The sequence below is a fragment of the Lissotriton helveticus genome, chromosome 7 (genome assembly GCF_964261635.1).
Source record: "Lissotriton helveticus chromosome 7, aLisHel1.1, whole genome shotgun sequence".
Classification (NCBI taxonomy): domain Eukaryota; kingdom Metazoa; phylum Chordata; class Amphibia; order Caudata; family Salamandridae; genus Lissotriton; species Lissotriton helveticus.
In genome coordinates this window covers 76,976,829-77,001,461 of record NC_136068.1, presented here as the reverse complement: position 1 = coordinate 77,001,461, position 24,633 = coordinate 76,976,829, and the positions used below count along the sequence as shown (strand labels likewise).

The 24,633-nt window shown below is 47.0% G+C and overlaps 1 protein-coding gene across 1 annotated transcript in view; it reads right to left on the bottom strand.

Moving 5' to 3' along the window:
• The window catches only part of GNB3 (G protein subunit beta 3), a 121,902-nt gene extending 120,365 nt beyond the window's left edge, over nucleotides 1-1,537 (bottom strand). Inside the window, exon 1 of the mRNA XM_078650409.1 lies at nucleotides 1,415-1,537. The gene's annotated coding sequence lies outside the window, so the exon portion shown is untranslated. The remainder of the gene's footprint in view (nucleotides 1-1,414) is intronic.
• Between the last annotated feature and the right edge of the window lie 23,096 nt (nucleotides 1,538-24,633).

The following is a 24,633-nucleotide window of genomic DNA, read 5'->3' as shown; positions in this document are numbered from 1 at the left end:
GTGCTTAGACGGGTCCCTATCGGGCTCTTCATGTTTGCCCTCACCCTCAGGGTGAAAAAAAACTCTGCAGCAGGGCCACCCTTCACTGCCTTTGATGAGACTTCAAAGAGACTCGTTTTAGTTCTTTCACAGTCTCAACATTTCAGAACCAACGCATCTTCAATATTATACACAACAAAGACAAAGTTGGTGCTTATTTATCTTATGCATTTAACAACCATTGGCAAAGCCAATAGTCCTGGCTTGTTGTAGGTATGATGTCACTTGTTGTATCATATATCTGGATACAATGACAGAAACAGCAAAATAAAAGTCAGGCGGCACACTACGCTATGCACAGATTTTTAGTTTACTTTTTAAGACACACCCTAATTGCATCGGACACGCCCCTTTGAGACCCCCCAGTTTGTTCATCACACTCAAAGCCCTGAGAGAGAGACTGGGGGGGTTGCACAGGGAGAAGGGGTACACCTAGGACTCGGGAAGGGAGACTCGGTAATAAAACGGGACATACTCGAATAAGAAAGGGGTGTGCTCAGGGAGTAAAAAGAGGGGAGACATAGGAGACCCCAGCAGCCTAGACAGAGAGGGAAGCTCGGGTGGGCAGGGTGGGCTGCGCGGAGGACTTAGGGGGCACAGGGTGAGACTTGAGGGACACCGGGAGGAACCGCATAACACAAATGATGCCCCCCTTAGAATGTATATACAACGTTGCAAATAAATAAATAAGTAAATAAATAAATAATGAGGTAACCCCTGATTCTCCTATATCTCGCAGACATTCATTGTGGCCTTGGGCAGAATGGGCGCCCCCTAAATGTTTGGGGCGGTGGGCAGCTCCGCGGGGGCAGCAGGGGTCTGCGTCACAGCCCCGGGGGGCAAAAGTGACATTCCAGGAGCGCTGAAGGGAGGCTCCTGGGCGAGGCTTTGGGGCAAAGGTGGACGGTGCGAGAGCGCAGGGGGCAGATTCCTGGACGCGCAGGGGCAGACTCGGGGGCACCAGTTCGACTCTGCCCAGGTGAGCGCGTGACACAGGCCCCCGCGGCACCGGGGAGACGTTCGATTCAGTGGCCATTGATATATTTTGACCTCATAAGGATTAAAGGGTGGAACAACCCTTCCAGATTTGAATCTGTATCTTTAATGTTACATCTTTACGGCCTTGGTCATATAAACCAGCGGAATTACCTTATTATGTTAAACGGTTTTGACCACATATATATATCTGCAGCAGGCGAATTAACCTGCGGAACTACCTTATTTTGCTAAACGGCACTGACCGCACATATCTGCATTAGGCGAATTAACTTTGGAACATATTTATTTCGTTTACCACCATTGACGACACATATCTCTGCAGCATGCGAATAAACCTCCCGAGCTAGCTCAGCGTGGAGCATTGCCCCGGTCTTACCTGAATTCGAGGAGCCCGACTCTTCCCCGTTTATTCCAGGGGCCCTGTGACGGCGAGGGGTGCAGGACAGCCCCGGAGAGACGCGCTGGAGCCGCCGGAGAGACACTCTGGGGAGATAATGCCTCCCCGGCCGCAGAGTCCCAAAGAGGATTGGAGTTTACAATGCAAAGCAGGTGGTGGAGGGAGGGTGGGAGGGCGGGGGAGGGCCCCACAGCATCCGCGGCTCACGTGCGCCGCAGACACCCGTGGCATTTGACAGTCAGCATCAGCACAGAGGCCAGGAGTGAGTGCACAGAGGGAATGAAATCCCGCGTGTGAACCTGTGATGGGGCTGCTGGTGTGTGAGGGAACCTTGCATGGTTGCTGCCTGTGATGGAGCTGCTGGTGTGTGAGGGAAGCTTGCATTGCTACTGCCTGTGATGGAGCTGCTGGTGTGTGAGGGAAGCTTGCATTACTGCTGCCTGTGACCCTGTGATGGGGATGCTGGTGTGTGAGGGAAGCTTGCAATGCTGCTGCCTGGTGTGTGAGGGAAGCTTGCATGGCAGCTGCCTGGTGTGTGAGGGAAGCTTGCATGGCTGCTGCCTGGTGTGTGAGGGAAGCTTGCGTTGCTGCTGCCTGTGATAGAGCTGCTGGTGTGAGAGGGAAGCTTGCAATGCTGCTACCTTTAATGGAGCCGCTGGTGTGTGAGGGAAGCTTGCAATGCTGCTGCCTGGTGTGTGAGGGAAGCTTGCATGGCTGCTGCCTGGTGTGTGAGGGAAGCTTGCGTTGCTGCTGCCTGTGATAGAGCTGCTGGTGTGAGAGGGAAGCTTGCAATGCTGCTACCTTTAATGGAGCCGCTGGTGTGTGAGGGAAGCTTGCAATGCTGCTGCCTGGTGTGTGAGGGAAGCTTGCATGGCTGCTGCCTGGTGTGTGAGGGAAGCTTGCGTTGCTGCTGCCTGTGATAGAGCTGCTGGTGTGTGAGGGAAGCTTGCAATGCTGCTACCTGTGATGGAGCCGCTGGTGTGTGAGGGAAGCTTGCGTTGCTGCTGCCTGTGATCCTGTGATGGGGCTGCTGGTGTGTGAGGGAAGCTTGCAATGCTGCTGCCCGTGATGGGGCTGCTGGTGTGTGAGGGAAGCTTGCAAGGCTGCTACCCGCGATGGAGCTGCTGGTGTGTGAGGGAAGCTTGCATGGCTGCTGCCTGTGATGGAGCTGCTGGTGTGTGAGGGAAGCTTGCGTTGCTGCTGCCTGTGAACCTGTGATGGAGCTGCTGGTGTGTGAGGGAAGCTTGCAATGCTGCTACCTGCGATGGAGCTGCTGGTGTGTGAGGGAAGCTTGCATGGCTGCTGCCTATGATGGAGCTGCTGGTGTGTGAGGGAAGCTTGCGTTGCTGCTGCCTGTGAACCTGTGATGGAGCTGCTGGTGTGTGAGGGAAGGTTGTATTGCTGCTGCCTGTGATGGAGCTGCTGGTGTGTGAGGGAAGCTTGCGTTGCTGCTGCCGGTGAACCTGTGATGGAGCTGCTGGTGTGCGAGGGAAGCTTGCAATGCTGCTACCTGTGATGGAGCTGCTGGTGTGTGAGGGATGCTTGCATGGCTGCTGCCTGTGAACCCGTGATGGAGCTGCTGGTGTGTGAGGGAAGCTTGCATGGCTGCTACCCGCGATATAGCTGCTGGTGTGTGAGGGAAGCTTGCATTGCTGCTGCCTGTGAACCTGTGATGGAGCTGCTGGTGTGTGAGGGAAGCTTGCGTTGCTGCTGCCTGTGAACCTGTGATGGAGCTGCTGGTGTGGGAGGGAAGCTTGCGTTGCTGCTGCCTGTGAACCCGTGATATAGCTGCTGGTGGGTGAGGGAAGCTTGCAATGCTGCTGCCTGTGAACCTGTGATGGAGCTGCTGGTGTGGGATGGAAGCTTGCGTTGCTGCTGCCTGTGAACCTGTGATGGAGCTGCTGGTGTGCGAGTGAAGCTTGCATTGCTGCTGCCTGTGAACCCGCAATGGAGCTGCTGGTGTATGAGGGAAGCTTGCATTGTTGCTGCCTGTGAACCTGTGATGGAGCTGTTGGTGTGTGAGGGAAGCCTGCATTGCTGCTGCCTGTGAACCTGTGATGGAGCTGCTGGTGTGTGAGGGATGCTTGCGATGCTGCTGCCTGTGAACCTTTGATGGAGCTGCTGGTGTGTGAGGGAAGCTTGCATTGCTGCTGCCTGTGAACCTGTGATGGAGCTGCTGGTGTGTGAGGGAAGCTTGCCATGCTGCTGCTTGTGAACCTGTGATGGAGCTGCTGGTGTATGAGGGAAGCTTGCAATGCTGCTGCCTGTGATGGAGCTGCTGGTGTGTGAGGGAAGCTTGCAATGCTGCTGCCTGTGAACCTGTGATGGAGCTGCTGGTGTGTGAGGGAAGCTTGCAATGCTGCTGCCTGTGAACCTGTGATGGAGCTGCTGGTGTGTGAGGGATGCTTGCCATGCTGCTGCCTGTGAACCTTTGATGGAGCTGCTGGTGTGTGAGGGAAGCTTGCATTGCTGCTGCCTGTGAACCTGTGATGGAGCTGCTGGTGTGTGAGGGAAGCTTGCCATGCTGCTGCTTGTGAACCTGTGATGGAGCTGCTGGTGTATGAGGGAAGCTTGCAATGCTGCTGCCTGTGATGGAGCTGCTGGTGTGTGAGGGATGCTTGCGATGCTGCTGCCTGTGAACCTTTGATGGAGCTGCTGGTGTGTGAGGGAAGCTTGCATTGCTGCTGCCTGTGAACCTGTGATGGAGCTGCTGGTGTGTGAGGGAAGCTTGCCATGCTGCTGCTTGTGAACCTGTGATGGAGCTGCTGGTGTGTGAGGGAAGCTTGCAATGCTGCTGCCTGTGATGGAGCTGCTGGTGTGTGAGGGAAGCTTGCAATGCTGCTGCCTGTGAACCTGTGATGGAGCTGCTGGTGTGTGAGGGAAGCTTGCAATGCTGCTGCCTGTGAACCTGTGATGGAGCTGCTGGTGTGTGAGGGATGCTTTCCATGCTGCTGCCTGTGAACCTTTGATGGAGCTGCTGGTGTGTGAGGGAAGCTTGCATTGCTGCTGCCTGTGAACCTGTGATGGAGCTGCTGGTGTGTGAGGGAAGCTTGCCATGCTGCTGCTTGTGAACCTGTGATGGAGCTGCTGGTGTATGAGGGAAGCTTGCAATGCTGCTGCCTGTGATGGAGCTGCTGGTGTGTGAGGGAAGCTTGCAATGCTGCTGCCTGTGAACCTGTGATGGAGCTGCTGGTGTGTGAGGGAAGCTTGCAATGCTGCTGCCTGTGAACCTGTGATGGAGCTGCTGGTGGGTGAGGGAAGCTTGCGTTGCTGCTGCCTGTGAACCCGTGATGGAGCTGCTGGTGGGTGAGGGAAGCTTGCGTTGCTGCTGCCTATGAACCTGTAATGTAGCTGCCTGGTGTGTGAGGGAAGCTTGCATGGCTGCTGCCTGTGAACCCGTGATGGAGCTGCTGGTGTGTGAGGGAAGCTTGCATGGCTGCTGCCTGTGACCTGTGATGGAGCTGCCTGGTGTGTGAGGGAAGCTTGCGTTGCTGCTGCCTGTGAACCTGTGATGGAGCTGCCTGATATGTGAGGGAAGCTTGCGTTGCTGCTGCCTGTGAACCTGTGATGGAGCTGATGGTGTGCGAGGGAAGCTTGCATTGCTGCTGCCTGTGATAGAGCTGCTGGTGTGCGAGGGAAGCTTGCATTACTGCTGCCTGTGATGGAGCTGCTGGTGTGTGAGGCAAGCTTGCGTTGCTGCTGCCTGTGAACCAGTGATGGAGCTGCTGGTGTGTGAGGGAAGCTTGCATTGCTGCTGCCTGTGAACATGTGATGGAGCTCTGGGGTGTGAGGGAAGCTTGCATTGCTGCTGCCTGTGAACCTGTGATGGAGCTGCTGGTGTGCGAGGGAAGCTTGCAATGCTGCTGCCTGGTGTGTGAGGGAAGCTTGCAATGCTGCTACCCGTGATGGAGCTGCTGGTGTGCGAGGGAAGCTTGCAATGCTGCTGCCTGTGATGGAGCTGCTGGTGTGTGAGGGAAGCTTGCAATGCTGCTACCCGTGATGGAGCTGCTGGTGTGTGAGGGAAGCTTGCATTGCTGCTGCCTGTGAACCCGTGATATAGCTGCTGATGTGTGAGGAAAGCTTGCATTGCTGCTGCCTGTGAACCTGTGATGGAGCTGCTGGTGTGCGAGGGAAGCTTGCAATGCTGCTGCCTGGTGTGTGAGGGAAGCTTGCAATGCTGCTACCCGTGATGGAGCTGCTGGTGTGTGAGGGAAGCTTGCATTGCTGCTACCCGTGATATAGCTGCTGGTGTGTGAGGGAAGCTTGCAATGCTGCTACCCGTGAACCTGTGATGGAGCTGCTGGTGTGCGAGTGAAGCTTCCCCATAACTTCATCGGTGCCGGCCGTGCGGAAGGGAGTTACCAAGTTACGAACAATATTTGCAGACCCTTTCTTTAAGATGGGTTGTTACACCCTTACAGAGATGCATTATATCGTGGCCTGCACCGTAAATCATTAATTGAGGACCAACATAACTGTTTATCCTCCATTCCGGCACACTTGCAGGAGGCCTGAGAAATTATCAGAGACAAACCAACCAGATCGAATCCAACGGAGAGATCGCAAATAAAGACATTAGCCTAAGGCCCCAGCTAGCCTTGCTAAAAGAAATCACTATAGAAACACCAACCAGTCAGAATCCGACTGAGAGTTTCAGGACCAAGAGATTATTCAAGGCATTGTCTAGCCTTGCCAAAAGTATCAACTTACACATACAGAATTCCTGAGGAAGGCTAACCGCCGAAACGCGTTGAAGGGGAATTAATTCTGTATTATTTGAAACAATTTATCTTATGTTTTATGTTTTGAATTGTAAAGCACTTATTTGTATTATACACATGTAAAAAATATATAGTTATTTATCAATTGCTTCAAATATTCTACAAAAGTCTATAAATAAAATAAAATAAAAGAAAAATAATTTCATAAAAAATCCATCCAGGCATTGACCTTATTATGTTTAGCGTTCAGCAGTGCCATGTAAATACATGCACATAACCCGGTGCCTTTTTCCTTCTTTCTAAATAAGTGCGAGTGAAGCTTGCAATGCTGCTGCCTGGTGTGTGAGTGAAGCTTGCAATGCTGCTACCCGTGATGGAGCTGCTGGTGTGTGAGGGAAGCTTGCATTGCTGCTACCCGTGATATAGCTGCTGATGTGTGAGGGAAGCTTGCAATGCTGCTACCCGTGAACCTGTGATGGAGCTGCTGGTGTGCGAGTGAAGCTTGCAATGCTGCTGCCTGTGATGGAGCTGCTGGTGTGTGAGGGAAGGTTGCATTGCTGAAGCCTGTGATGGAGCTGCTGGTGTGTGAGGGAAGCTTGCGATGATGCTGCCTGTGAACCTGTGATGGAGCTGCTGCTGTGTGAGGGAAGCTTGTGTTGCTGCTACTTGCGAACCCATGAAGGAGCTGCTGGTGTGCGAGGGAAGCTTGTATTGCTGCTGCTTGTGAACCCGTGATGGAGCTGTTGGTGTGTGAGGGAAGCTTGCGTGGCTGCTGCCTGTGAACCTGTGATGGAGCTGCTGGTGTGTGAGGGTAGCTTGCGATGCTGCTGCCTGTGAACCTGTGATGGAGCTGCTGGTGTGTGAGGGAAGCTTGTATTGCTGCTGCTTGTGAACCTGTGATGGAGCTGTTGGTATGTGAGGGAAGCTTGCATGGCTGCTGCCTGTGAACCTGTGATGGAGCTGCTGGTGTGTGAGGGTAGCTTGCCATGCTGCTGCCTGTGAACCTGTGATGGAGCTGTTGGTGTGTGAGGGAAGCTTGCATGGCTGCTGCCTGTGAACCCGTGATGGAGCTGCTGGTGTGTGAGGGTAGCTTGCGATGCTGCTGCCTGTGAACCTGTGATGGAGCTGCTGCTGTGCGAGGGAAGCTTGTATTGCTGCTGCTTGTGAACCCGTGATGGAGCTGTAGGTGTGTGAGGGAAGCTTGCATGGCTGCTGCCTGTGAACCTGTGATGGAGCTGCTGGTGTGTGAGGGTAGCTTGCGATGCTGCTGCCTGTGAACCTGTGATGGAGCTGCTGGTGTGTGAGGGAAGCTTGTATTGCTGTTGCTTGTGAACCTGTGATGGAGCTGTTGGTATGTGAGGGAAGCTTGCATGGCTGCTGCCTGTGAACCTGTGATGGAGCTGCTGGTGTGTGAGGGTAGCTTGCCATGCTGCTGCCTGTGAACCTGTGATGGAGCTGTTGGTGTGTGAGGGAAGCTTGCATGGCTGCTGCCTGTGAACCCGTGATGGAGCTGCTGGTGTGTGAGGGTAGCTTGCGATGCTGCTGCCTGTGAACCTGTGATGGAGCTGCTGGTGTGTGAGGGTAGCTTGCATTACTACGGCCTGTGAACCCGCGATTGAGCTGCTGGTTTGTGAGGGAAGCTTGCGATGCTGCTGCCTGTGAAGCCGTGATGGAGCTGCTGGTGTGTGAGGGAAGCTTGCATTGCTGATGCCTGTGAACCCATGATGGAGCTGCTGGTGTGTGAGGGACGTGTGCGTTGCTGCTGCCCGTGCACCCGTGATGGAGCTGCTGGTGTGTGAGGGACGCTTGCATGGCTGCTGCCTGTGATGGAGCTGCTGGTGTGTGAGGTAAGCTTGCGATGCTGTTGCCTGTGAACCTGTGATGGAGCTGTTGGTGTGTGAGGGAAGCTTGCATTGCTGATGCCTGTGAACCCATGATGGAGCTGCTGGTGTGTGAGGGACGTGTGCGTTGCTGCTGCCCGTGCACCCGTGATGGAGCTGCTGGTGTGTGAGGGACGCTTGCATGGCTGCTGCCTGTGATGGAGCTGCTGGTGTGTGAGGGAAGCTTGCGATGCTGCTGCCTGTGATGGAGCTGCTGGTGTGTGAGGGAAGCTTGCGATGCTGTTGCCTGTGAACCTGTGATGGAGCTGCTGGTGTGGGAGGGAAGCTTGCATGGCTGCTGCCTGTGAGCCCGTGATATAGCTGCTGATGTGTGAGGGAAGCTTGCATTGCTGCTGCCTGTGAACCTGTGATGGAACTGCTGGTGTGCGAGGGAAGCTTGCAATGCTGCTGCCTGGTGTGTGAGGGAAGCTTGCAATGCTGCTACCCGTGATGGAGCTGCTGGTGTGTGAGGGAAGCTTGCATTGCTGCTACCCGTGATATAGATGCTGGTGTGTGAGGGAAGCTTGCGTTGCTTCTGCGTGTGAACCTTTGATGGAGCTGCTGGTGTGTGAAGGAAGCTTGCGTTGCTGCTGATTGTGCACCTGAGATGGAGCTGCTGGTGTGTGAGGGAAGCTTGCATTGCTTCTGCGTGTGAACCCGCGATGGAGCTGCTCGTGTGTGAGGGAAGCTTGCTTGGCTGCTGCCTGTGATGGAACCGCGGGTGTGTGAGGGAAGCTTGCATTGCTGCCGCCTGTGAACCTGTGATGGAGCTGCTGGTGTGTGAGGGAAGCTTGCGTTGCTGCTGCTTGTGAACCTGTGATGGAGCTGCTGGTGTGTGAGGGACGCTTGCGTTGCTGCTGCCTGTGAACCCGTGATGGAGCTGCTGGTGTGTGAGGGTAGCTTGCAATGCTGCTGCCTGTGAACCCGTGATGGAGCTGCTGGTGTGTGAGGGAAGCTTGCAATGCTGCTGCCTGTGATGGTGCTTCTGGTGTGTGAGGGAAGCTTGCATTGCTGCTGCCTGTGATGGTGCTTCTGGTGTGTGAGGGAAGCTTGCATTGCTGCTGCCTGTGCCCTGCATTGAAAGGGCAAAAAAACAACCAGGCGATGGATGGAATGCTCGAACAAATTCACTGCTCATAGGTTGCTTGTGTTTAGTGCTTGAAATGGAAAAATAGAAGTGCTGGTACTCTGTCCCAGAGTACCTGATTGTTTCTGAGAAGTGCTGGTACTCTCCAAATAAAAGAACTACATCTCTCTTGAGAAGTGCCGGTACACTCCCTCTCAAAATAAAAAACTGGCAGTTCTGCGTATCGGACAGTACAGGACCATTTAAAACACTGCTTGTGGTGCAGTTCAGGAAGGAGCTGGCCTGGCAGTTCAGGCTGGACTGTTCCCATGAGGCAAAGGGTCAAGGTTGATTTGCATATGGCTGGGTCCAAACTGGGGTGGCATGGTGGGCAAAAATACAATGGATTGGAATGCGGCTCCAAACGATTGCCAGTGGCTGAGATTAAATCAAACATTCCATCCATTACTTTATTGATTTTGTATTTGACGCCCTGAGTGTGCCGTGTATGCCCAGACATGGGTCCCCGGGCACACTTTGTCACTGGAACCAAGCAATTCCTGGATGAAGAGTTGTAACTAGGGTGAACCTAGTCCTAGGGTGCTTGTGTTCTGGTTCAGGGAGGACCTGGCCTGGCAGTTCAGACTAGGTCCGGACTGGCCATAGCGGGCACCGGGCAATCCCCCGGTGCGCCGCACGGATGTGGGCCGATTTTGGGCCCCTGGGGGTCGTTTTTGTTACAGGGCTGTTTTTGCAGCATAATTGGCCCTGTACCAAAATCGGCTGAAAACCGGCCGCTCAGCGGCACCTCCAAACCCCCCCCCGGCCAAGCACCCACAGTCCGGCCCTGGTTCAGACTGGACTCTTTCCATGAGGGGCAGGGCTGGCTTTAGGATTCCGTCACTGCCACCCTTTAACATTGCCCTGCAAGCTTCCATAACCGCTCTCTCTCAGATGCGTTTTGGTGTCGGAGCACTTTCCATCAACACACTACATAGAGACATCACGGTTGGGCGTTCTCTTTAATAATCATAATTGATTTCTATCTAAATGAACCCTTTTTTCAACATTAGGATAATAATAGACAGGGAAAAAAACACAACGCTCTAATCTATACCTTGCAATTTGAATGCAGCTCTTTGATGAGAGTTAATAGCTCACTGTTCTCTGTTAGGATTATAACGTATAAACTGCAAGTAACAAAAGGATCTCCCTGACAAAAGCAGTAACCCACTGACCTATTTACAGTACATGCACTTTGTAATCTGCATGGTGCGCGTACTTTGCAGCAGACCTATCAACCCTCTGTGCTACCGAACAATGAGTCCTTCAACCATCTAATCACTTTATTTCGCATTACAATAAAGAATGTATAAAAGTACAAATAAAAAATATCATTACGTATGATACAAGCAACCATATTTAGAAAAATGATTATAATACAAAGCATATATTAAACAAAGAGGGAGAAACACTCCTTCTTGTGAAAATAAGGGACAGGGTGAGTCAAGTAAGAAAGTAAACAAAGTCCCTAGTGGCCAATATTTGGAGTTTTCATAAAAGACAAGGGCGCACAATTTAGGTTTACAATTCGGCAAAGCCACTGATTCACAAACTAACCATAAGCTGTGTGCATGCAAGACAATTAAGCCAACAACTAATAATAGTAAAAAACTGATTTGTTAACAATAAAAAAATTAGAAATACATTTTATTACATCATGTCATAATAAAAACAATACAGAATGACAAAAATAAAAACAATGGAAATTCCTTTTTTTTAAAAACGTACACATGTAACAAGATCACAAATTTATGTCATAGTAGTTCTCGGTTTTTTACAAAACATAGGACCTATCTTACATGTATAAGTTTTTATAACAAAAAGGAATTTCCATTGTTTTTATTTTTGTCATTCTGTATTGTTTTTATTATGAAATGATGTAATAAAATGTATTTCTAATTTTTTTTATTGTTAACAAATCTGTTTTTTCACTATTATTAGTTGTTGGCTTAATCAGTGGCTTTGCCGAATTGTAAACCTAAATTGTGCGCCCTTGTCTTTTATGAAAACTCCAAATATTGGCCACTAGGGACTTTGTTTACTTTCTTTTAAAATACAAAGCAGCCAATGAACAATTAAGCTTACAAATTTCATATTAAAAACTAAAAAATAGCAGTCAACATCTAGTTTCTAGGTAAACAATCATTATGAAAATACTATCAGAAATGTACTATAGTGCTTTTCGAGATGTTATAGCTGCCATTAAAAATGATGACACAGCAAAATACACAAACGCGGTTTCTAATTGATAAAATGTAGAAAGTTCAAGTGCGGAAGAATGAAGAGATAATTTAGGTAAAAGTGGGACAATAAAGTTCTTTCTCTCTAGTGTATAAAAAGGACAGTAAAAGAGAAAATGCTCAGTAGATTGAATTGCCTTATCATTACAAGGGTAAGGGGGTAAATTATTTATTGAAAAAACATTATTCGGGTGGCCCAACATTAACGGAATATAATTTAATCTGAATCTAATCAAGATATGGCAATGCTGTCTATTCTCTACAAACAGAAGGTAATAACAACATTGGTCTAGGGGAGTGTGAGGTAGTCTGTCATAGATCCTAATAGATTGTTTGCCTCTATATCTTTTCCATCTTTCTGCTACTGCTTTCTTTAATACAAATATCTTTTAAATTTTCTTTAGGGAATTTTTGGGAAAAGGACGGATTGTCATAGAAGTATGCACGCCGCAAGGAGGCAAGAGTGTGACGAACATATGGAAGCCAGGGGATTTTGTGGGCAAGATCAAGGTTCATAATATCTATTAGGGTCTTCTGATTTAAATCAACCAAGTTTCTTTTCCAGACTGAGAGACATAGAGTGAGTGGGGCCAATTTGATAGCCTCAGTGATCAGAGGCAGACTTAATTCCTTGTGAACAATAAAAGGATTGCCTGCTGAAGGGAGTGAGACAAATTTGTCCTCTATGATTTGAAGTGCCCTCACCTCTGATATCCCCAATATAAACACTCCGTATGTGGCAATTGATACAGTTTTGGCCAGATAGATTTTGGATATTTCCTTTAATGGTTGACATCCTAATTTCTTGGAGAACCTGAAGATGGCAGCAGTACTTTGGGCCCTAAGATTTGATCACGTCTGCAACATCTCCTTCCAATTCTGCTTGCCATCAAAAACAACCCCATAATAATTAAAACAATGAACTTGCTCTATTTTATTCCCACCTAGATGGAAGCTAAACTGCTTCTTCTTTGGACCCCCCAATGTCATGATATGGGTTTTTGCTTTATTAACATCTAGGTCCAATTTATTCATAAAGGCCGAGTAACGTACAATAAAAGTTTGAAGACCCCTTCTTGCCAACAAAACGGTATCATCTGCATAAAGCAGAATTAAAAGGGGAGTAATCAGAACATGGGGAGTATCTTTCGCACTGTTACACTAGGCAGGGCCTCATTAAAGAGGCCTTGCGTCATTTTTGCGCTTCTGATGCGTCACGCATCGGTGGCGTAAAACATGCCTCCTGTTGCGCACTATTTACAAAGTGACGCATCTAAGCAGGTGCGTCACTTTGTAAACCCCTGCGCTACATTATACCTGCGCCAGGTATAATGTATGCAGAGGGGGCGTTCCCCCGCAAAAAGCCTATGAGATTTCACTGCGTCACTTCTAGGACACCGTTGCGTCAGTCTTACACCTGCTTGCTGTAGTTGCAACACTTTTGTGACACACTCCAGCAATGCGTCACTTTTGCGCTTACAGATACATCAGAAATACTGACGTATCTGTAACTCTTTGCGACATGATGCGTCATACATTAAATATGACGCATTAGGTATGTCGCAAGGAGTGCGCACTAAGAAGTGACGCATCCCTGCTTTCATGCAGCGATGCGTCATTTCTCATAAATGAGGCCCGCAGTATTTAAATATTTAGTGTAAAGGGCAAACAGTACATCTGTGAGGATCTTGTTATCCTCCGCCCAAGCTTCCAATTTATTTAATAATAGTGTACCCATTAGCTTGGCCGTACTGTCAAGTACAGATATAGATCGGTAATTAGCAGGGGAGGAGGAATCCCCTTTCTTGAAGATTGGGATGGTAACAGATTGTTTCCAGGAGGGCAGGGGACCAGACTGTGCGATTACATAAAAAACCACATTTAACAGAGGAGCCCAAAAGGGGATATTTGATAGGAATATGTCCATAGGGACCCCGTCAGGACCTGGTGCTTTCATTGATGGCAATTAAATCAAACTGAAGAACGTCAAAAGATGTCCCAAACGTAAGCAACAAAGGGCAATAGCTCCAAAATATTGAAAATTCACCCACAGGTCAGCTCATATGCTTTTTATTTATTTATTGTATGTGTTGGCTCTATTTGCTTCTAGGTTGCTGGACATATAGTGCGTACCTTCAATTTTGTACTTAGTTAATTGTGGGCTGTATTCATGTTTTATGAATATCTGTGTATATATATATATATATATATATATATATATATATATATATAGTTTTTATGAATATGTTTTTATGTGACATTTTGTGTACCTTCATGGATGAATTTTTCGATATTTTTGTCTGACTTTAAAAAAAAAAAAGATAAAATATTAAATAATGATAAATTAAAAAAAAAGCATATGATGTGATCTGTGGGTGAATTTTCAATATTTTGGAGCTATTGTACTTTGTTGCTTACATTTGGGGACATCTTTTGACGTTCTTCAGTTTGTTTCTTCCCCTGTTTGGGTGTTCCCCTAGAATTAGCTTTCTCAGGGTCCCTCTGTCGTTTATCTGGCAATTGAGTCAGCGCCAGTATAATTTCTTCAAGCTCAAATGAAAGATAGAAAGGCGGCTTTTTAGGTGGACAGCTGTCTGGCAAGTTTGAAACGTCGGAGAGTTTAAAGATTTCCTGTAAGTATCTTATCCAGGAGTCTTCATCAATATGTATTTCCATAGAGGGACCACCATGATCGTTTAAAAACAGAGTGTTAATCACCTTTCAAAAGGGGTTATTATCGATAAGTGCCGAAGCTCGTTTTAAATTGTCCCAGGCCTCATAGGAACCTGGCATGCGCTACTGCTGGTGCTAGATGGGTGTGTCAAGTCAAAGTCAAAGTCAAAAAGTTTTTATTGATTTGGTACTCAACTGAGGACCACAATTTGTATAACAAAAATTTTTCAATACAATTCAATATAATGATAAGAAGGGTTTTAAAAATTTGTAAAAATTATAACAGACAAATTCATTAGGGGGATGTTTGCATGCGGTTACAAAATCTTTAGCAGTAACTATTTTACAATTGCGATATATAGGGTCTAGATATCTTGACCTTGCAGTTACTACATTTGCAAAAGGGCATATGAATAAAAGATGCTCTATGGTCTGATTTCCCCCGTGACAGAGGGGACATGACGGGGATCTACCCGGGGACCATCTGCAGGTGAAAGTTAACACTGGCAAAATACCTAGGCGCATCATTGCGATTGTTCTCCTAGCGCCATGTGTAAGGGAATACCCTAGATATGGATGATCTTGCTTATATTCCAATAATTCAGTGAAAGGTTTGTACAGTGGTAATTTTCTGCAGTGGGAGAAATCAAGATCAAAACTCAGTTTGGGGGTAAAACATTTTAAAAAGAGTTTGAGTTGTGATGGTGTCCAAGTCAACAGAAGATCAGAGTTAATATATAATTGGAATGCCGCTGTCATGTTTCTTCGGAATATTGAATGTGAAGCATTTTCATCGAAAGACTCAATCTTTAATAAGAATCGTAATGTACCTTCTTTGGCATGAAGGATGTTATAGGCCCACCTAATTATATTAGCTACCGCTGTTGCATATGCGCTAGTAATCGAAAATTCAAGTCTTAGCGCTTGCACCGGTGTTGCTGTTGAGACTTTCAACATTTTCCTTAATATTTTTCCTTCTTTTAGATCCATATAGGACCACTGTTTGATGGCGATATGTTCAGTGGCGTACGATAAAACCGGGGGTATCTTTGCTCTGTACACCTTTAGTAAAGTGGAAAAATGTCTGTTCCCTGTAGTGGAATACAGTCTCAATAAAGCCCCGGCGTGTAGGTCAGATTTAATTTTTTTATGATTGATTTGTTTGTAGTTTTTCAGATTCTTTGAAAAGATCCTACCTAAATATGTATATTCCTCGACCTCTTCTATATATTCTTCACCCAACTTCCAACAGAACTTTACTTTCTTTTTCTTGGCGGTAAATGCGACAACTTTTGTCTTTCGAATATTTGTGTAGGCTGTCGAGAAGGCTTTGTAATCCAAAGGGCGTTAAATCCAACATGACTATGTCATCGGCATATAGTAAAGCATGTATGCTTTGTGTAGCGATCTTTGGGGGTAAACTGGAGCCTTGTTGCAAATAAAATGGAAGGTCACTAAGATACAAAGAAAAGAAAATCGGTGCTAAGAGGCATCCTTGTTTGAGGCCATTGAACGTACTAATTGTGTTGGTCAAACCTTTTTCTCTCCCCATCTGGACTTGGCACCATGTTTTGTTGTGGAGATTGACAACAACCCTTAGCAGTTGTTCGGGGATACCCAGCCTCCTCAATTTGTTCCACAGAGTTGGTCTGTCCACCCGGCCAAAAGCTGTTGAGTAATCAATGAAGGCTGCGTATATTGGTTGTGATCTACCTACTGTATATTTGTCTAATATAGACTGAAGAGTTGCTATATTGTCTATGACAGAATGGTTGGGTCTAAATCCTGCTTGGAACATTGGTATCAGACCCTGCGAGAATGCCCAAGATTTTAATCGATCTAATACTTCTGCGGCAACAAATTTCCCAGACGCATCCATCAGTGCTATTTGCCGATAATTACTGGCTGTATTTTTGTTCCCTTTTTTATATATTGGAATAATTATACTACCCAGCCAGAATTTCGGTATTTCTCCGGTTTCGAAAATGTAATTAAAAAGAGGAGAAAGCAGCAAGCTCCATTCCTTGGGGTCAGTTTGGAGGACCTTGATAGGAATTTGGTCGGGTCCAGAAGCAGCCGTGCTTCTCGCTTTTCTAATGTGGGTTGCAATAGAGTTTGACAAGATCTTAATGATTTTAGTATTGTTCCATTCCGAAATGGAATCGGAGTCCTGCCCTGAAAGGTTAGGTGGGTTGGATTTATATAAATCGTGTAGGTATATTTCCCAGTCCTTTGGCGAGACTGGAATAGCATCGAGTTTCTTTTTGGATACAGTCATATTAGCAATTAAAGACCAGTATTTTCGTTGATTATGATCTCTAGCAGCTATTTGAATATCTACCCAGTTACGGTCATGCAGTATTTTTTTATGCTTATTTTTTTCTCTTTGTATTTGGTTTTTCAGTCAATTGATTTCTGCCTGTGTTGTTAGTGAAAAATTCAGATGTTGTGCTCGAATTAGTCTGTTGAGTTTTTTTGCAACAGGAAAGTTCCGATTTTTATTTTTATTAGTTGTTGCACTTTTCCCGTAAGTGGCTTGTTGAGTTTTATTTAAAAGTGTGTTTTTAAGGTTATTGATTATATATTCAAAATTGTTGATAGGATCATCTGAATGAATGGTAGTTAGTAATTGAGTATGGGTGACTAGAGTTGTAATATTGTCCAAAGTAGACGAGTTCCAAAAGATCCGCCTCTGGCTAATATTATTTTCAGTTGTGCTTTTCTGGAATGGTGCCTGTTTAGTGAGGGAGGTATATGCCATCCATAGAGTAGTTAGATGTAACAATGCGTGGTCGCTTTCCTCTGTAAAGTAGACATTCAGATGTGTGACTGACTCCTTTTGATCCAATCCGCAAATTAGGTAATCGAGAATAGAAGGTGTTCCATTTCCCCGTCTGGTCTGTGATGCTGGTATATCGCCTTCAATATTACCGTTAAGTATTATCCCGTTTATGCTTGGTAATAGAGATAAAAGCAACCTACCTCTTTTATCAGATTTATTACCCTTAGGAAATTTTGGAAATGGCATTGCCAATGATTCTTCTTTAGCTGAATTGGCCCATTTTCTGATTTCACTATTTGAAATTTTTCCATTCAGGTCGCCCATTATTAAAAATGGCATTTGGGTACGATCATCAAGGATATAGCTGATTGTGTCCATTATCTCGTCAAAAAGGACATCGTAGTTATTCCCTGGTGGAGCATAAATATTGAAAAGCAATATTGCTTTTCGAGGACCTGTGGATAGTGAACTCAAAGCCACCTTAATACACTGCAGGTTTTCACACTTTGTGTCAATGTTTTGTTGGTTCCATAGGTATTTTTCACTTAGGAGGATTGCCAATCCACCCCTTGCGTGGCCACGATTCGATTTCTTTGCGGGAATGTCGTAAACGTAATATCCTTTCTGACAGAAGGTTGTGATTGCCCAAGTTTCCTGGAGGACCAGGATATCAGGATGTTTTTTATGGCAACGGTCATTTTGTTGGTAGTTTTCCCCGCCATATTCCATGATGTGATGCTCAAGCCATTACTAAACAGAATATTGCTGTTGGTTAATTATTTTGTTACTGTTAAGTGTCTTTGATATCCAATCCCAAGATTTTGGTGATTTTTCGACAATACTTCCTTCTGAATCTTTACTCCATACTGTCCTTTCTCCTTCGTTCACTTGGATTTTTAAAGTGTTATTACCCAGAGCGTATGGTACCGGCTCTTCCCAATTATTGAAGGATTTATACTGACGTTTACTTAGTGTAGAAGGGTTAAAAGGTCCGTTAAATCCTTTGTTGTGTTTAATATTCCTGGGTTCAGATCTTGCAATTACATCGTAACCGTTTTTGTGTAATGTTTCTTTCTCACTGAGAATTATCCCTGGGAGTACTGGAGACCAGAATAGTACCAACGCTAATTTGTTATTTTCTTTTTTCGGAAAAGTCACCAAATCTAACTCATTACTTGTGAGCAAATGCAGGGAAGGTATTTGTTGAAGAATGTTGACTATTCTCCCACGGTTCAGTGGCACGTTGTCAGTGGGGAAGAGTTCTTCAATTATGAGATATTTTGATGTTATTCCTTCCCCAAGTGTAGATTTACTGGTGTCTTTTTCTAATATTCCTTTAGTTATCAGCCCAGTTTTACAAAGTGGTGTAACCGGAAAGTATACATCTGCTTTTGGATTTAAAGGTTTCGCTTTCAATATAGTTTGGTTAAATGAGGATACCTCAGATTTTGTAGCATTAGAGTTTATGAAGACTTTTTTTTCCTCAGCAGTTATTGTCGGAGTTGTTTGTTTTTGGAATCTGAGTTTGCGCACCTTTTTTTTGTGAATTCTTCTTAATAACTTTCTTTTCCTTTTGTTCCCTTTTGCGCTTATGACTCCATCTATATCTGAGGATTCATCCTTGGGATCATTTTCTAGATCTTTTTGAGTGGTTATTACATAGGTATCACCAACCTGCTCGAGTTCATGTGAGACTGATTTATGCGTGGATTTCAAGAAGATGGGATACTGCATAGTGTTATTTTTTGGTTCTTCTTTGAAAAGTTTCTTAAGTGAGTAAGTTGTAGATAATGTGTTGTTCATTTTTGATTCCTTTGTTTTTATTTCCAGTTTTTCTACTTTAGATGTTTGTGTGCTTTTATCGAGTTTGTCAGGGGACTGTATTTTTGTAGTACAATTAGCCAATTGACCATCAAGGTTTAGCGTTTTGTCGTGTTCTTGTTGTTTTTTTATTGCATTTGATGAGTCGTTTTTCCTTTTTTCCTCAACGAAAAATTTCAGTATTCCAATTTGGACATCAAGGGTGTCGTCTGAGTTTGCTAGAATATGACCTAGATGGGTCAGAACTGATTCCAGTATTTCCTGCAAGATGAAAAGGGCTTTTGATGTAGGTGTTGCAGGAATTGTTGAATTTTGGTTTGGAAAAAAAGGACCGAGAAAAGACTCATGTACTGAGTAGTGATGAATTGATTTTCCTACAGAACTGATGTTTAAAATATTTTGAGTTAATGGTATTTCGGAGTTATTATTTGGTGACTTTATGTTGTTACACAAAGAAGCTTCAAGGCTGGTTTGACTCCCTGAAGATTTTATCAACTTTAAGGGTGTAGAGTGAGATAACTCATGATCCATTTTATGTTTGTCCTCAGTTAGCAACTTTTCTATTTGGTTACCCTCGAAGTCTAAGGCACTTGAGTTGTGTGCGCGTTGTTGGTTCGGAGACGAAGGAAGTTTTTCCTCCTTGTTTTCCATAAGGTCAGTGTTGTTTCCTGCTTCAGAGTTGGTTGAGAATATTTGATTATTCGGTGATAGAGCAGAAAAGTATTTTGTGATTGCAGAAGTACTAGATATTTTGTCGTGCTTCAATGCTTTCTCAGAGGATTTCCTAACCGCTTCCTCAATTCCCAAACGTTTCATATATATTGTGCGCGATCGTAGTTTTTTCAAGGCCATTGAAGTTACATGGATATCCGCTGATGAGAGAGAGGATTACTATAGCTCCACTAGGACAGGTTCAAAAGATTTCCTAGGAGACTTATTGAGAGAAAGAAAGTGCCAGTTTAATAAATATGGAGATATCAGTAAAATTTCCCTGATCCTGTACCTTGATGGTATACTTAGAACCTCTGATTTATCTTGCCACGACCCTCACTAGGAATTTGATGTTAATCGCTTAGCGTTCCCTGGGGTCTGACGCGAATATGGGGTGGCCCGTCCCGTCCTCAGTCGTCCACGGACGGCCACAGACGGCCCGCCCTTTGCCCGGGCTTCGCCCCGAGCTTCGACCCGCGCGCGTCCCGCGATGCGCGTAACAGGACTTATTTAAGTAATATTGGTGTATCTAATTGTTGGGGCGTGGCACTGGGAGGGGGCGCGGCTCACGCGGGAAGAGGACCAGCTGGGAGGTGTTGTATGCTGGTCCTCGCAGTCCCGGGGCCGGCGCCTCTCTCTCCTCTGCGGCCACAAGGTGCCTCTAGCAGAATCCAGCGACGAGTTAGCAGGTAAACTGCTTCACAGGCTCCAGGGGAAAAACGAACAAAGCACAGCAGAGCAGATCAGGCTAGCAGCAGCGTCAGTCTCACGAGCGGCTAGATGGGTGTGTGTGAGGGATGTTTGCGCTGCTGCTACTCTTGATGTCTTTGTGCAAGTCATAGGAGCCTGGACCGATGTGTGTGAGGGACGCTTGCTCTGCTGCTACCCATGCCATTTCTCTTTGTGCATGTCATAGGAATCTGGCCTGCGCTGCTGCTGGTGCTAGATGGGTGTGCCTGAGGGATGCTTTCACTGCTGCTACATGTTAGAAATTGGATTTTGGGTGCCAAAGCCAGGCAGAAACCACCACTCTAGTCAGGATAAGGGAGTTACACTCCTACAATAACCCCTGCTCACCCCCTTGGTAGCTTGGCATGAGCAGTCAGGCTTATCTTAGAGGCAGTGTGTAAAGCATTTGCACATAACCAACAGTGATACAGTGTAAGCACTACAAAAGGACACCACACCAGTTTAGAAAAATATCCAATATTTTTACATACTTAAGACAAGACCAAAAAAGATAAAAATCCACAATACAGTACTTCAAAATCTTCTTTTATTAAAATATGCTTTAGAAATAGTTCCTTGATGTCGATAGCTCCATCCGGGGCTATCACAGTGTCGTTATCAAACAAATCCAAACAGTTCTGGCTGACCGCAGCGTCGTGGGCCATCTACGGTGTCGGGGAGACCCGCAAACAGTACCTTTTAGAAATGCAGGGCATTGATGACCTCTTGTTGAGCTTCCGAAAACACGGCGTCCGCAGGCGTTGGTTCCGGAGGTCGGTACAGGAGTCGTCGGGGCCCTCGAAGTCACACGCGTTGCAGCTCGATCTCCTCTCTGTTGGAGTCAGGAGTGCTGACGTCGGCAGGTGTTGTGTGCTGTGGTGCAAAGTGCAGCGGTGCGGTGCCCCCAGGTCGCGGTGCGAGCAGCGGCTTGGTGGCAGCGTTGGATGGCGTTGTTGGTGAGACCAGGGTCGCGGTGCGAGATGAAGGTGGTGCTTGTCACGGTGCTAGCTGGTTACCGTGTAAGCAGCGGCAGTGTCGTTGCTTAAGCTCTGTTGTCGGCTGACGAACTGGAGTCAATGGCACTGGCGTTGGTAGGCGAAGGCTGCAGTGTGGGATGAGGGCAGTGCCGTTGAACTGTGGTGCAAGTAGCGGCGTCGATTTTGACGTGGAGCGGTGTCATCGGGAAGGCCAAGGCGTCTTCATGAAGCGAGGCAGTGCGGAGTGCGGTGCCCACAGGTCACGGTGCGAGCAGCGGCTGGGTGGCGGCGTCAGCAGGCATCGTCGGTGAGACCAGGGTCACGGTGTGGCATTGTGGTGGTGCCCTCTACGGTTCCAAGGCATCTTCGTTCAGCGAGGCAGTGCGCGTCAGCAGGCATTGTCGGTGAGATCAGGGTCACGGTGCGGCATTATGGTGGTGCCCTCTGCGGTGCCTTCGGGACACTGAGTCAGCAGCGGCGTCACGAGTTGCTTTTCTTCTGTTGCAGCACAAAACACACAGTCCCCAGTGCTGAGGGCAGAAGAGCTTGACGTCTTTGCTGTTCCTGAGACTTCTTGAACAGGGGCAAGCTCTACCTCTAGCCCTTGGAGAAACTCACAAAGTAGATTGCAGAAAGTTCAGTCCATTCCTTTCACTGCACAAGACAGAAGCAGCCACTGCAGGCCAAAACAGGTGTGGAAGAGGTGTGGCACAGCGGCCAGGGTGACTGACTCCAGACTCCGGGGTTCACGGACCAATCCCCGGCGCCCGCGTCAGGTTAGCCCAGCACCTTGTGACTCTGGGCAATAGCTCGATTAATCTTCCTGAGGTCCCCCAGCGCCGGGATACCACTTCGGAGGTAACTGTGCACTTCACAAATACTGGTATTTCATATTTCATTGCACACAGCAAAGTGGTAGTTCCTCCTCACAGATTCTCCAGCTCTTCTTCTTGACAGTCTTCTTGATCCAAAAGTGTTCTAAAGTTCAGGGGTTTTGGCTCCCATATTTATATCACAACACAATACTTCTCGGGTCTACCATAAAAATGTGTCTCTCAAAAAAGCTCCTCGGGGAAGCAATCCCTTGCAGGACAAATGCCCTCACCCACCATAGGTGGTATGCTTCATCATATGGGCTTCTCCTCCCAGTGGAAAATTGTAGTCCCACTGAGGGCTACAACTCCCTCACTGTGAGGTAGGAGCTCTGGGATGTTTTCTTATATATCCCGTGATGTATGAGGATGCTAAAATCCCATATGTGAGTGCTTGGTGTTGTGAGGGTGCAGCGCTGAGCGTAATAGAAAAGGTAGTGGTGATGTTAAAACTACCTAATTTGGTACAAAAGAAATTTTATTGGCTTGTCCAAATTGGCAGGATTAAAAAGCAGTGCAAAGCAGTGTGAATTGGACTGCTAAGTTGGCAAGGTCGGTCGGCATGTTTCAGCCTAATTGGTCATACAGTGTCCAGGCTTTCATCAGGACCATAAAAACAATGCTGCTGCAAATGTGATAACGGTATAGAAAAAAGTATAGAAGAACCAATAGATATATCGATACAAAACCAGTAATCAAATGTTATTGCTCGGTACTACTGGAACTTATCCAAAATGGTGGCTAAGTAGACCCACCTCTACCTCCGTCGGTACCCCGTTGTGGTACATGAGCTGCAACCGGAGGCAGCTCATGTACTACAATGGGGTACCGATGGAGAGAGCGGGGCCCCCTTCCCTTAGTTGTTACCAGGTAGAGGTTGGTCTACTTATCTACCATTTAGGATAAGTTCCAGTAGGCAGTGTGTGGGTGTCAGGGTGCAGGGCCCATAAGAGTGGCACAATAAGTGCTGCAGTCCTTAGGGGTCTTCTCTGGTCACAATGCCCTGGGTACCTAGGGTACCATTTACAAAGGGATGACATGTGGCCAGAGATGCCAATTTGGTTTTAGCTTCAATACAGTTTTAGGGAAGGAACACAGGCCCTGGGCACCTTATTGGCAGGAGCCCAGGGCACACTCAGTCAAAGCACATCAGCAATTCAGCAAAAAGTGGGGGCATACCATGCAAGAAAGATGGCACTTTCTCACACAACACCCCCCCCCCCGCAAACGAAAGGTGATGAGACTAACCTTGCCCTAGGGAGTCTTCATTGTCTAAGTGGAAGAACCTGGAAAGTCTATCTGCATTGGCATGGGCAGTCCCAGGTCCGTGTTTCACTTCAAAGTCCATTCCCTGTAGGGAGATGGACCATCTTAGTAGTTTTGGATGTTCCCCTTTCATCTGCATTAGCCATCTCAGAGGTCTGTGGTCAGTTTGAACCAGGAAGTGAGTTCCAAACAGGTAGGGCCTCAACTTCTTCAGGGACCAAACCACAGCAAAGGCCTCCCTCTCAATGGCACTCCAACGCTGCTCTCTGGGGAGTAGCCTCCTGCTTATAAAAGCAACAGGTTGGTCTTGGCCTTCCTCATTGGACCGCTCCTATCCCTCTGTTTTCTCTTTTGCTCCTGGCGCCATGCCAATCTGCCAGTACCCTGCAGTCAAGTCAAAGGTACTGAGGAATTTGGCTGCGCCCAATTTGTCTATCAGTTCATCTGCTCTTGGAATAGGGTGAGCATCTGTCTTGGTGACACAGTTGAGCCCTCTATAGTCCACACAGAACCTCATCTCTCTCTTTTCACCCTGTTGATGAGATTTGGGGACCAGAACCACTGGGCTAGCCCAGGGGCTCTCAGAGGGTTCAATAACCCCTAGCTCCAGCTTTTTGCTGACTTCAGCCTTGATGCTTTCCTTTACTTGGTCTGACTGGCGATAGATCTTGTTTTTGACAGGTGAACTGTCATCAGTGTCCACATCATGGGTACACCAGTTTGCCAGGCCAGGGGTCCGGGAAAAGAGACTAGCATACTGTTGCAAGACTTGCTTGCAGTCAGTCTGCTGTTGGGCAGAGAGGGTATCTGAAAAGACAACCCATATCTACTGACCCATCTTTTGGACTACAAAAGAGGTGATCAATGAGAGGTTCACTCTCAGCTTCCTGTTCCTCATCAGTCACCGTCAGCATGGTGATGTCAGCCCTGTCATTGTAGAGCTTTAGGCGGTTCACATGGATAACCCTTTTCGGTGTCCTGCTTGTGCCCAGGTCAACTAAGTACTCACTATTTTTCTCTAGGTTAGGGTAAGGGCCACTCCATCTGTCTTGGAGAGCCCTTGGTACCACCTGCTCCCAAACCCACACCTGTTGCCCAGGTTGAAATTCTTTTTGGTCATACCAGTGCTTCTGCAGCTCCTGGCTGGCCTCAAGATTCTTGGATGCTTTTTCCATGTACTCAGCCATTCTGGACCTTAGGCCAAGTACATAGTCCACAATGTCTTGTTTGGGTTCTTGGAGAGGCCTCTCCCAACCCTCTTTCACAAGACAAAGTGGTACCCTTACAGGTTGACCAAACAGAAGTTCAAAAGGGGAAAACCCTACTCCTTTCTGTGGCACTTCCCTGTAAGAGAAAAGCAGGCATGGTAACAGGACATTCCATCTCCTCTTGAGTTT